The sequence below is a fragment of the Capricornis sumatraensis genome, chromosome 2 (genome assembly GCF_032405125.1).
Source record: "Capricornis sumatraensis isolate serow.1 chromosome 2, serow.2, whole genome shotgun sequence".
NCBI lineage: Eukaryota > Metazoa > Chordata > Mammalia > Artiodactyla > Bovidae > Capricornis > Capricornis sumatraensis.
Genome location: NC_091070.1, coordinates 44,424,598 through 44,437,250, shown reverse-complemented (window position 1 = coordinate 44,437,250; position 12,653 = coordinate 44,424,598). Strand labels below are relative to the sequence as shown.

General features: G+C 43.8%; 1 protein-coding gene across 3 annotated transcripts in view; it reads right to left on the bottom strand.

The window, feature by feature from the left end:
• MAPK6 (mitogen-activated protein kinase 6) overlaps positions 1-2,952 on the bottom strand; it is a 33,455-nt gene extending 30,503 nt beyond the window's left edge. For 2 of the 3 annotated variants that reach the window (XM_068994025.1, XM_068994027.1), the window contains exon 1: positions 2,831-2,952. The gene's annotated coding sequence lies outside the window, so the exon portion shown is untranslated. Of the gene's footprint in view, positions 1-2,163; positions 2,239-2,830 lie in introns of those variants that run through there. The other variant, XM_068994026.1, reaches the window with a different exon arrangement.
• Between the last annotated feature and the right edge of the window lie 9,701 nt (positions 2,953-12,653).

Here is a 12,653-nt window from a genome sequence, read left to right as displayed (position 1 = left end):
GAGAAGATAAATAGTATATACAAAGAAAAATATGAGTGGCGAGTTTTTCTTCTCACCTTTAAAACACATTGTTATTCTCAATCCCCTTTTTTCTCAATCTTATTTTAGGCCAACCGGCTAAACAATGGCTTTCTACAATCAGTCAAAATATTTTATTACCAAATTTCAATGTAAATCCAAAAGGACTGATGAAAAAATAGTGCCTGTAACAATACCTATTTTAACTTTTAAACTAAATTATTATATATTATAGTCTATTAAATTAATATAGATTAGAAAAAAGGAGAAAGCACTATATATAATTCCACCAGAGTGAAATGCTCATGTTCAGAGCTGTAGCTGATTAAACACTGCTGTACTTTTACAATACAAACTAACTTCTAGATAGTACAAAGTTAACTTTTACATTACCAATGAAAACAAAATGGGTTAATTTCTATCTATACCATAAAAGTACTATCTGTAAAAAAAATCCATAAGAAATCTCTCTCATCAACAGCCAAGGAACTGCTGTGGCATTGGCCAAAAAGTTCCCTCCGGTTTTCACCTAACATTTTACAGGAAAACCCAAACATACTTTTTGGCCAACCCATAGGATCAAATATTTCATTGCCCCAACTGACTAGCAATTAATTTTACCTTTCTTTTCAACAAATGTTACCAAATTCCACCTGCAGAATATATGATATCCCTTTAAAATGCAATTTTAGAAGCCATTACTTTTTTAGAGAATCTGTGGCTCCTCTGTGTGAGAGAGAATTATAATGTAGACAGGAGCATTTTAGCCTATCATTAAAAAAAAAAAATACAGTGTATAAAAAAAAAAGGGCCACGTAGCAGTCCGTGGGCAGGATGAGTCATCACCCAACTCAAAACTTGCAGCACTTCGAAGCTTCCTCCTACCCGACCCCATCCCCTCAGCAATGTACCCTGAGTCAGCAAACCTTACTATTTTCTCAGTTATGAATTCTCACGATGTTTAAACGAACTTATGCAAAATGCTGCAACACTTTTAGTACTAACATTTGTCATTAGAACATATACTTTTTCTATCGCAAAATTAACTGATCTTCAAATCAATCTTCTCTGGATTCTTTCTTAATCACAGAAAGTAGCAAACATTTTTAATCCTCTTTTGCCAATAACTGAACTACAAAATATGGTCATAGATAAAGGTTTTTATAAATAATCCTTCATTTCCCAGAGCTCTTTTTCTAACAGTAATTCTTAGGTGATTAAAACACGTCCTGCTCAAATCTGGTATATTTCCTAGACGACTGCAATTCTTGAATTCAGGACACCAATAAGCAATTTTACAAGTTTCACAAGGCAATTCTTACTCAGTGATGTGAAAGGACTCTGCTCCTTGGCACAACAGCAAGCCCTTCCTAAACATGTCGGAACAACTACCCATTCAAGAAATGTAAAGTCTCTGCCACCGATTAGCAAGCCTATTTCAAACATAAATATCTGACATTCTAAGAAGAAACTCTAGAGGCAATTTCCTTTCAGGGCCCAGTCCTGTTTGATCCCTTCAACCTTCTAATTAGACTACTCTTTCCATTTCAGTTCCCCAACGTTCAAGAGAGAGGATGCGTCCCATCAGAGCTTTAAAAAATAACAAGGCTAGACGACTTAAACAATCGGAAAAGTACTCTGAAGCTGTTATCGCTCTATTTTGTCCCCTGTTAATTTTTCTTTCCCTTGATAAATCATCTTGTATCTGTAAAAAAAAAAAAAAAAACTCAGACTGACTTTGGAGGGCATTTTTAGCGATGAAGGAAAAGAACACGAATTGTGCTGCAAATGCAGTACCTCACGTTAGTGGACCTTTCCCAATGAACGAGCAAAGGTAGAAATAAAAAGGAAAGGAATCGAAAAGATCCTGCTTCGGAGCGCTCTCACCTAACACCTGAACCAATCTTACCAATCAAGGAACAAAAAGCGGCCAAAAAAATCCTTACTTATCAACGAGCCTCACCAAGTCAGAGAAAAATGCACCGAGAAGCGAGGAAGCCCTTTTTCTGTGAACAGACAAAACAAGTTTTCATTTGGGGACTCTCACGGACCACCACCGCTGCGCGTCCCGAACGCAGCTCAGACAAGACTGTAGTAGAGGGAGGGGGAAGAAATTAGGAATTTCGATTTGGAGTTTTTCTGTACCTCCTTAGCGGCCAGATTCAACTCGGGCAGAGGACTTCGGGGCTCCGCGCCGAGTCGAGTGAGCGGCGCGCTACGCAATGTGCCTTGTGCACTGGGAGACTTTGCCCGGCCGGAGTCAGCTGAGGCCGAGTCACCGGAGTGGGATGGGGGAGGAGACGCGGGAGCATTTCGAAAGGCGGCGTGCCAGGAAGGCTAGACTCCGCGCCACCTCACGCTGCTGAGGCGAGTAGCCCCTCCCGGCCGCCGCCCCGCGTCAGCCCGCCGCCGGCCGGGCCGGGTTTCGAACCTGCGGAGCCAGACGTAAGCGGTCGGCAGGCAGCCGGCAAGCCTGGCCCGAGGCCGGCGCGCACCGCCGGGCCCGGCACCCCGGCCCGCGAGGGGCGTGCCGGGTGGGAGGGGCGCGCCGGCCGCTCTGCCGGCCCCACGCGGGGACCCCGGCCCGCCGCCGGCGGCCCGCGGGAGGACGCGCCGGCCAGGCCCGAGAGAGCGAGCCGGCGGGCGGGCCGAGGGCGGGCGGGAGACGGAACAAAAGCGCCTTTGTTGAGCGACGGCCGCCGGAGGGTCACACACAATGGAGGAGAGAGCCGGCTCAGCCGCCGGGCCCGCCGCGGCGCCCTCCTGAGCCGCCCCGCCGGCGCGCCCCGCACACGCACACACATATACCTACCGGACTTCTCCGACTCATCGAGGGAGTGCAGGGCCCACGGACAGCCCCCAGTGTCGGCTCAGGTCTCCGGCTGTGCTGGCGGCAGCGGCGTCTCCGAGGCTCTCGCTTTGCCGCAGTCGCCGCCATGTAACCCCGACCCGCGAGAGAGGGTGAGGAAGAGGGGGCGGAGGCTCTGGAGCCACGCCCCCGTACGTCACAGGCTCACTCCACGGGTTCCCCCGCCCCCGCCCGGCCCAGCGCGCCGGCACGCGCCGGAATTTCCAACGCCCGTGACTGGGCTCCGCGCGCCGCGGGGGCGGCAAGAGAAGTACGCGGGCTTGTCCCCCGCCTCCGGTTGGATGCGCTGGGCTGGGCTAGGGAGCTGGCAAGGAGGTGAACAGACAGGCTCTCTTCGCTCTGCTACTTGCCCCAGCGTTAGAGCACATGGTGGTCAAACTCTTTGTGAGCGTTTACTGCACACCTACTACGTGCATGGGACTGGACGGCCTAGAGGAGCAAGACTTCCCCATCCCCTGGGAATTAGGAAGCTGGACCCGAAGATGGATGGGCTAGAAAGCAACAGCCAAGGAAGAAGGCAAACGCGTTAAAGGTCAAGTGCTAAGGCAGGCCTCTAAATGAGGTTGCCACCGCTGACCTTTCAGCTAAATGAGAAGGAGCCCTTGAAACTAGAGGAGGTGGCCTGGCGGAGGAGGGGGCCTGTTCCTGCGGAGGGAACAGAATGAGCCACAACGTGGAGGAGGGGAGCACCTGGCTTGTTGCAGGAACTGGGCCTAAGCCAGTCTGAGGGAAGCGTAGAATTTGGACCAGAGTGTACAGCGAGGTAAGTGGGAAATGTAGATTGGTACCCTCTTGGGCCCACTAGGACAAAAAAAAAAAAAAGCTTATTTATTTATTCATTTTAGTATGGCTGATTGAATCCAGGAAGCCTTCCAGTATTTATGTGAAATGTAGTAGGTATTAAATTAGAGACACAGGTCAACATATTTTTTTCAGTGACCGAATCACCATTCCTGGTGAGAACCAAAGGTTTGGCAACCCGATATCTATTATGCATATCCTCAAGCTGGAGGCAAAGACCACTTCAAAGCTCACATACTAGCTTGAAGTTAAGTGAGTGGGATGGAGTTTGAATGGTTTATACTTTTTTATATTAAAAATAATACCATCTGAATAGCAGGTGTGAAGAGGACTCAATGAGTAGATGAAACCAAGAAAAAGGGAAGGGTTGTCCAAACCACAGGATTTCTTATCTGTGAATGCCGCTTTTCTACAACAAGAGCTCCTCTTTGACCACTATACATCCCTGCTCTGCCTGCTGGAGCTCCCCTGAAATTCATGACACCTTTCCTCCCCCATCCATCAGTGTTTGAACATCAGGAGGAGAGGGTTCAGTTCAGTTCAGTCGCTCAGTAGTGTCCTTCTCTGCGACCCCATGAACCACAGCACGCCAGGCCTCCCTGTCCATCACCAACTGCCGGAGTCCACCCAAACCCATGTCCGTTGTGTCGGTGATGCCATCCAACCATCTCATCCTCTGTCGTCCCCTTCTCCTCCTGCCCTCAATCTTTCCCAGCATCAGGGTCTTTTCAAATGAGTCAGCTCTCTGCATCAGGTAGCCAAAGCATTGGAGTTGCAGCTTCAACATCAGTCCTTCCAATGAACACCCAGGACTGATCTTCTTTAGGATGGACTGGTTGGATCTCCTTGCAGTCCAAGGGACTAAGAGTCTTCTCCAACACCACAGTTCAAAAGGATCAATTCTTTGGCACTCAGCTTTCTTCATAGTCCCATTCTCACATCCATATATGACTATTGGAAAAACCACAGCCTTGACTAAACGGACCTTTGTTGGCAAAGTAATGTCTCTGCTTTTTAATATACTATCTAGGTTGGTCATAACTTTCCCTCCAAGGAGCAAGCGCATCACGATCTGCAGTGATGAGGAGAGGGTAGAGAATAAATAAGAAGCACTGTGCTTTCCCTTAGGGAGCGTATTATGTGTCACAGACCACCGAAATAACCTGTGGATCAAGCAAAGCCAAATTTGTTCAGAGTTTTAGTAGCATCTTAGAGAAAGAGGTCAAGGGTAGGATAGCTTCAGAGAATTCGGGTTAAAAACAGGTCTTTCAGTGAAAGCATGTTTGCTGCTGCTGCTGCTGCTGCTGCTAAGTCGCTTCAGTCGTGTCCGACTCTGTGGGACCCCACAGACGGCAGCCTACCAGGCTCCTCCATCCCTGGGATTCTCCAGGCAAGAACGCTGGAGTGGGTTGCCATTTCCTTCTCCAATGCATGAAAGTGAAAAGTGAAAGTGAAGTCGCTCAGTCGTGTCTGACTCTTAGCGACCCCATGGACTGCAGCCTACCAAGAGTACTAGAGTGGGTTGCCATTGCCTTCTCTGGAAAGCATGTTTGAGATAGGACTAAATTTTGTGATATAATATTTGGACTACAAGAAGATCAAACCAGTTAACCCTAAAGGAAATCAACTCTGAATATTCATTGGAAGGACTAATGCTAAAGCTGAAACTAATACTTTGGTCACTTGATTCGAAGAACTGACTCATTAGAAAAGACCAGGATGCTGGGAAGCATTGAAGGCAGGAGGAGAAGGGGACGACAGAGGATGAGATGATTGGATGTCATCACCAACTCAGCGGACATGAGTTTGAGCAAACTCCTGGAGAAGGTGAAGGACAGGGAAACCTGGCATCCTGCAGTCTGGGGTTGCAAAGAGTCAGACACGACTGAGTGACTGAACAACAAACAACAAATCTTTGGATTATTAGACCTAGGGAAGAGTTTTGAAGCAAACCTTAAAAAGTCAACAATTATTTGATAAACCCAAGAGTAATCTTATGGAGGAGGGGCTGTTTACCTTGATGAAGGCTAGGTCTCTTTGTTGTTCAGTTAAATGGACTTTGACGAAGGTCTTGAAACTGCAATAGTTATTTGCCACTTCATCTTTTTGGGCAGAAATTTCTTGAAATTAAAATCATGTTTAAGCATATTTTGGGGTTGTAGAATCATTAATGTAGTCAGTTTAGTTCTTAACTCTATTGTGTGGCTATAAAGAGTTTAAGTTCTCAGTAGTTTTTCAAACTGCCATACATAGTGCAGTCATTTTGGTGGATTAAGATCTGCATTTTTTTCTTAATGAAATAGAAAAAACTAGAGAGCATAGCCTATAACAAAGGGTAAAAACATTGTTTTGTGAAATGTGTTTTGATGATGTATCTTATTCCAACAAATCTGAAGTGTCATCAATTAGGACGGAGGTTCATGACACTGTACAGGAGACAGGAATCAAGACCATCCCCATGGAAAAGAAATGCAAAAAACCAAAATGGTTGTCTGAGGAGGCCTTACAAAAAGCTGTGAAGAGAAGAGAAGCAAAAAGCAAAGGACAAAAGGAAAGATATTCCCATTTGAATGCAGAGTTCCAGTGAATACCGAGGAGAGATAAGAAAGCCTTACTCAGCAATCAGTGCAAGGAAATAGAGGAAAACAACAGAATGGGAAAGATAGAGATCTCTTCAAGAAAATTAGAGATACCAAGGGAACATTTCATGCAAAGACAGGCTCAATAAAGGACAGAAATGGTATGGACCTAACAGAAGCAGAAGATATTAAGAAGAGGTGGCAAGAATACACAGAAGAACTGTACAAAAAAGAGCTTCACGACCCAGATAATCACGGTGGTGTTGATCACTCACCTAGAGCCAGACATGCTGGAATGTGAAGTCAAGTGGGCCTTAGAAAGCATCACTACGAACAAAGCTAGTGGAGGTGATGGAATTCCAGTTGAGCTGTTTCAAATCCTGAAAGATGATGCTGTGAAAGTGCTGCACTCAATATGCCAGCAAATTTGGAAAACTCAGCAGTGGCCACAGGACTGGAAAAGGTCAGTTTTCATTCCAATCCCAAAGAAAGGCAATGCCAAAGAATGCTCAAACTACCACACAACAGCACTCATCTCACACGCTAGTGAAGCAATGCTCAAAAGTCACCAAACCAGGCTTCAGCAATACATGAACTGTAAACTTCCAGATGTCCAAGCTGGTTTTAGAAAAGGCAGAGGAGCCAGAGATCAAATTGCCAACATCTGCTGGATCATCAAAAAAGCAAGAGAGTTCCAGAAAAACATCTATTTCTGCTTTCTTGACTATGTCAAAGCCTTTGACTGTGTGGATCACAATAAACTGTGGAAAGTTCTGAAAGAGATGGGAATACCAGACCACCTGATCTGACTCTTGAGAAACCTATATGCAGGCCAGGAAGCAGCAGTTAGAACTGGACATGGAACAACAGACTGGTTCCAAATAGGAAAAGGAGTGCATCAAGGCTGTATATTGTCACCCTGCTTATTTAACTTCTATGCAGAGTACATCGTGAGAAACGCTGGGCTGGAAGAAGCACAAGCTGGAATCAAGATTGCCGGGAGAAACCTCAATAACCTCAGTTATGCAGATGACACCACCCTTATGGCCGACAGTGAAGAGGAACTAAAAAGCCTCTTGAAAGCACAAGTGGAAAGTGAAAAAGTTGGCTTAAAGCTCAACATTCAGAAAATGAAGACCATGGCATCCGGTTTCATCACTTCACGGCAAATAGATGGGGAAATAGTGGAAACAGTGGCTGACTTTATTTTTGGGGGCTCCAAAATCACTGCAGATGGTGACTGCAGCCATGAAATTAAAAGACGCTTATTCCTTGGAAAGAAAGTTATGACCAACCTAGATAGCATATTAAAAAGCAGAGATATTACTTTGTCAACAAAGGTCCATCTAGTCAGGTCCATCTAGTCAAAGCTGTGGTTTTTCCAATAGTCATGTATGGATGTGAGAGTTGGACTGTGAAGAAAGCTGAGTGCAGAAGAATCACTGCTTTTGAACTGTGGTGTTGGAGAAGACTCTTGAGATTCTCTTGTACTGCAAGGAGATCCAACCAGTCCATCCTAAAGGAAACCAGTCCTGGCTGTTCATTGGAGGGACTGATGATGAGGCTGAAACTCCAATACTTTGGACACCTCATGCAAAGAGTTGACTCATTGGAAAAGATGCTGGGAGCGATTGGGGGCAGGAGAAGAAGGGGACGACAGAGGATGAGATGGCTGGATGGCATCACTGACTCAATGCACATGAGTTTGGGTGGACTCTGGGAGTTGGTGATAGAGAGGGAGGCCTGGTGTGCTGAGATTCATGGGGTCACAAAGAGTCAGACACAACTGAGTCAGACACCACTGAACTGAACTGAACTGATGACACCAATATTTTATGTAGTATTGTCGGACACGACTGAGCGACTTCACTTTCACTTTTCACTTTCATACATTGGAGAAGGAGATGGCAACCCACTCCAGTGTTCTTGCCTGGAGAATCCCGGGGACGGTGGAGCTTGGTGGGCTGCCGTCCATGGGGTCGCACAGAGTCGGACACGACTGAAGTGACTTAGCAGTAGCAGGAGCAAGAAAGCAAAAACTATCCAAATAATGATACCCTATTGCTACATCCTAATCGCAGAGATATTCAAATAAGAGGAAGAACTTCTTAGAATTGATGAACTAATTGTAGGATATCTATAAAAATGGTAATTGGATCACAGTAGCACTTCCCTGGTGGCTCAGCTGGTGAAGAATCTACCTGCAACGCAGGAGACCTAGGTTCGATCCCTAGATTGGGAAGATCGCCTGGAGAAGGGAACGGCTACCCACTCCAGTATTCTGGCCTGGAGAATTCCATGGACTGTATAGTCCATGAGGTCCCAAAGAATCAGACACAACTGAGCAAATTACATTTAGCACTACTTATTGCTCATTATTGCTTTGAGCTGTGTTATTGCTAAGGGTTTGAAAGCCACCATTGTAGGGGAAGAATGTAGGAAAGAAGCAGGTAAGTCCACCATAAGGCAGCTTGAAATGAGCGCTTCCTGAGCAGAAATGCAAAGTACCTGCTCTTATTGGAGGGAACAAGTGATGAGGTCTGAAGATACCAGGAAAGTTTCAACCTGAAGACAGAGCGTTTGAGTTGGGCTTGATTCCATCAGCAAAGTATGAGGAAAAAGACATTTCAAGATGAGAGGGCAGAATGTACAAAAGCATGAATGTGCTGGACACGCTTTGGAAATAAGTCTGACAGGACTGGGGAAATGAAGGCAAGTTCGTACCCAATTGAGAAGGCCTTGCTTGGATGCCAAAACTTTTGGATTTATGCTAAAGGCAGAAGGAGAGGAATTTAGATGATTCAACTAGTATTTAAGAACGGTAATTCTGGAATGAATGGAAAGGGTAGATTAGGTGAACAAGAAGTTGGCAACAGGAAGAAGGCAGAAGGATTCGTCTACATTGTTGTTTTCTGCCGTGCATCCAGTCTGTCTTACTCTGGTGACAATACTCTGATGTCCTTTAAGGAGCCACCCTTTCTGTAAGTCAGAATTCTTTTTGTTACAGTGACAGAAAACCCAATTCAAATTGTGTTTTAAGCATGAGAGAAGGAGGGCGGGATGGAAGAGAGAAGAAATGTATTTCTATTGGGCATAGAAAGGGGATGTTAATACAAGGATAACTTGAAGCCAAATCAACTGGCCTTGATAAAGGGAAAGTCGTGAGTCACCCACGTGGGTCCCATTTTTCCTGTTTGAGTTTAGATTCCCTCATTAGGCTACTTGTTTGATCTTTTTCCAATTCACTTACTGTCTTCCTATGAAAATAAACTGTCAGTATCTTGATTTTAAAGATGGAGGGTAAGGCAGATTTTAGACATATAGACCACCAAGCTTGATGCCAATTCCTGGAAATTTTCTAATGTAAATCATTAAACATATGTTAGGGGAAATGTAACAGTTAATAGGAGTCATCATAGATTCTTTTCAAGTAAATAATGACAAAAGAAATACCACTTCCTTTTTTGATAGGATTATTACATTACTAAACAATGGGTAGTGTAGTCTTGATCATCTCAAAAAGTCAAAGCATTTTTGTGGATAAGATTGAGAAATACGGGTTTAGATAATTGTAGAGACTGAACTGAATTGTAGAGAAAGTTTGATTCAAAGAGTGCTAATTACTGGAGAGACATTAATCTTGAGGCTTCCAGTCTCAAGAAAAGCGATACAGATTTGTCCTCCTTTGTCAAGACTTGGGCAATATTTTTATCAATGTTTTCAGTTAAGATTTGAGGAAGATACAGAACTCAGATCTGAATATGTTGACAGAATATTTACTCAAAAAAAAATTTTTTTTAAAGATGACATCTGGTTGCAATAAATACAAAGCATAGTATCTTTGTTCAAGAAATCATTTGAAAGGGGCCAGGATTTAGGAGACTTGACCTGATAGTGTGACTATAAGATAGAGATATGCATACAATGTGAGCTGCCACCAAAAAAAAAACTAACAAAATGTAGACTGTGTTAATGCAAAACAGTGTTCAAGTCACAGGGGCACTAGACCTATGCTATTCAGTTCAGAATTTCTGAACTCATGTGTTCAAGCATAGATACAACATTAAAAGAGCTCCTTGCATAACAAATCAGAATTCTTTAGAAGGAGACATCCAGGTAGAGTATGGAAACCATTTTTTCTCTAAAGAAAAGATGAGGGAATTGGGTCTGCTTAACCTGCAGAAAAGCAATTTGCTAAAGAGTTGTTATGCAGAGAGTAGATTTATTCCATATTGCACTGGAGTTCAGATATAAGACCATCAGGAGGGCTATTATGGAGAGAAAGATTTTGGCTCAGCATAAGAAAGGACAGTTTTGGATACTGGAATTGAGCCCCGTGGTCAGGACCTCCTGGTGAAGTGAGTTCTACATCACTGGAAGCGTTCAATCAGAAAACAGTGGCCACCTGTCAGGGATGCTATAAAAGGAATTTCTGGAGGGGCCTATAGAGAGGTGATAACATCCAAGGTCTTTAATTGGAAGTTTCCATGTGTCAATATTTATACTATTAATTTAAAATGATTGCTTTTCTAGACATGGTTTCCAAAGGAATATGTTGTAATTTTCTTTGTAAATAAAACAACTTTCCATTGAAGAAACTGATTGCCAACTCCAGCTGATTCTTGTTCTTTGTGGAATTATGTTCTGTAAGGTTGCTTTGAACATTGAACTAGTGACTGCTGAACCATTGCTTTTAAGGGGGATACAGGATTAGTTTCCTTTATTTATTATTTATTCGTTATTATTTATTGTTAGTTTCCTGGTAATATCCTTTATCAAGTAACCCCTTTCAGATAAACACTTTATAAACATTATTTCATTCTCTTAGGCTATGATAAATAGGATTTTGGAGAAAAGCTGCAATGCCATAAGCTTCTTACATTTTTTAGACAAAAATCTAGCTTTCTTTGCAACAAAATCTCAATCTGTACACTTACTTTTTGAATAATGGTTATGTAACTAACCACTTAAATATACTGGGAAATACCTATTCGGATAATTTTACAAGAACAACAAGTAAAGGATCCTCCCCGTGATTTATCTGCCTTGGAAGTCAGTATTTTCTGGAAGTGGGATAAATTTGCAGAAATGGTAGAGTTAAATGACTAATACAATAGTGTAGATCCTGTGGCAACACACACATACTTTTTAAGAGGGAGCAGAGCTATGGTGACACTCTTGGCTTTAGAGAAATCTGGTCTGAGGGTTTTCTTATTTATACTCTGTCCGTCCTCTTCCTATCGTGAGAGCCCTGTTAGCCTGAGGAGAAGAGATGCTCCTGAGTTCTGGAGATAGTCCACATTTTTGAAATGAACTCTTGAGACCACAAAGTCTTCTATAGCCATCCTCAGTTTTTGAGAACAATCTGGGCCTCCAGCACATGATCAATGCAAATTAAAGTAAGATTCGACAAACTGTTCCTTAGCCTATCCACCGAGTGATAAATATTTTGAATTGTGGGGACAAAGCAGCTTTCTATAGTACACAAGGTCATTCCCCTCCTTTTTGCACTCCAAATTGTCGAGCTATCTGCCATTTGGGGAAGAAGGTAATCACTATGTGTAACTCTAAGGAAACATGCTGATGATGTGTTTACATTGGTCATTCTGAGTGCTCAAGTTATCAACTGGTATATAATATTGTTCAGTAGGTCTACCTGCCACAATCCCATCTCCTATTTGACATATTTTACCAGCTGTCAGTTACCACCATTGGAACAACCTTCCCTGAAGATGTCATCCCCAGAGGCCAGTACCCGTCTCTGAGACCTGACTGAAGCCTTCACTGTTTCCAGTGAAGAGTACCCTAGGAGCGGTATTCTGAAAGGAAATGGCCAGACCCTCAGCAGGCTTAAAAGATCCATCTGCCCATCCTGGGAAGCTCTATCCGGTGAATTCCCACCCCAGGCTATCTCCCCATCTTTGACACTCGTCCCATATCCAGGGCATTACACAGGACCCAAGCTCAGAAGACCCCATATTTGGTTTAATACTCTCTTCTCACCATCTTGAAATCCCTAGTAAGTTTATCTTTGAACTCATGTTTTGCAGGGCAGTTGGATGGGACAATGGAACATCCATGTGAGCAGGAGATAGATGCAATTCGTGTCCACTGTTCTTTGCCACCCCATTCACATGCAATTTTCTCAGTGCCCCATGAGGACAGAATTCTGGTGGACTCACAATGCACTGGAGTTCAGTGAGACAAAGCAAAGAAGTACAAGGTGTGATACATTTACAACTGAATAAGTGGGGGTGCTGACAGCTCTGAGAGGCCATGTTTCCATTGGAACCAGAACTTGCTTCAAAGGCAGAAAGAAGGCATTTTAGGAAATACAAAAGATCAAGGAACCCTATCACGTCCTTTCTTGTGTTACTTCCCCTTAT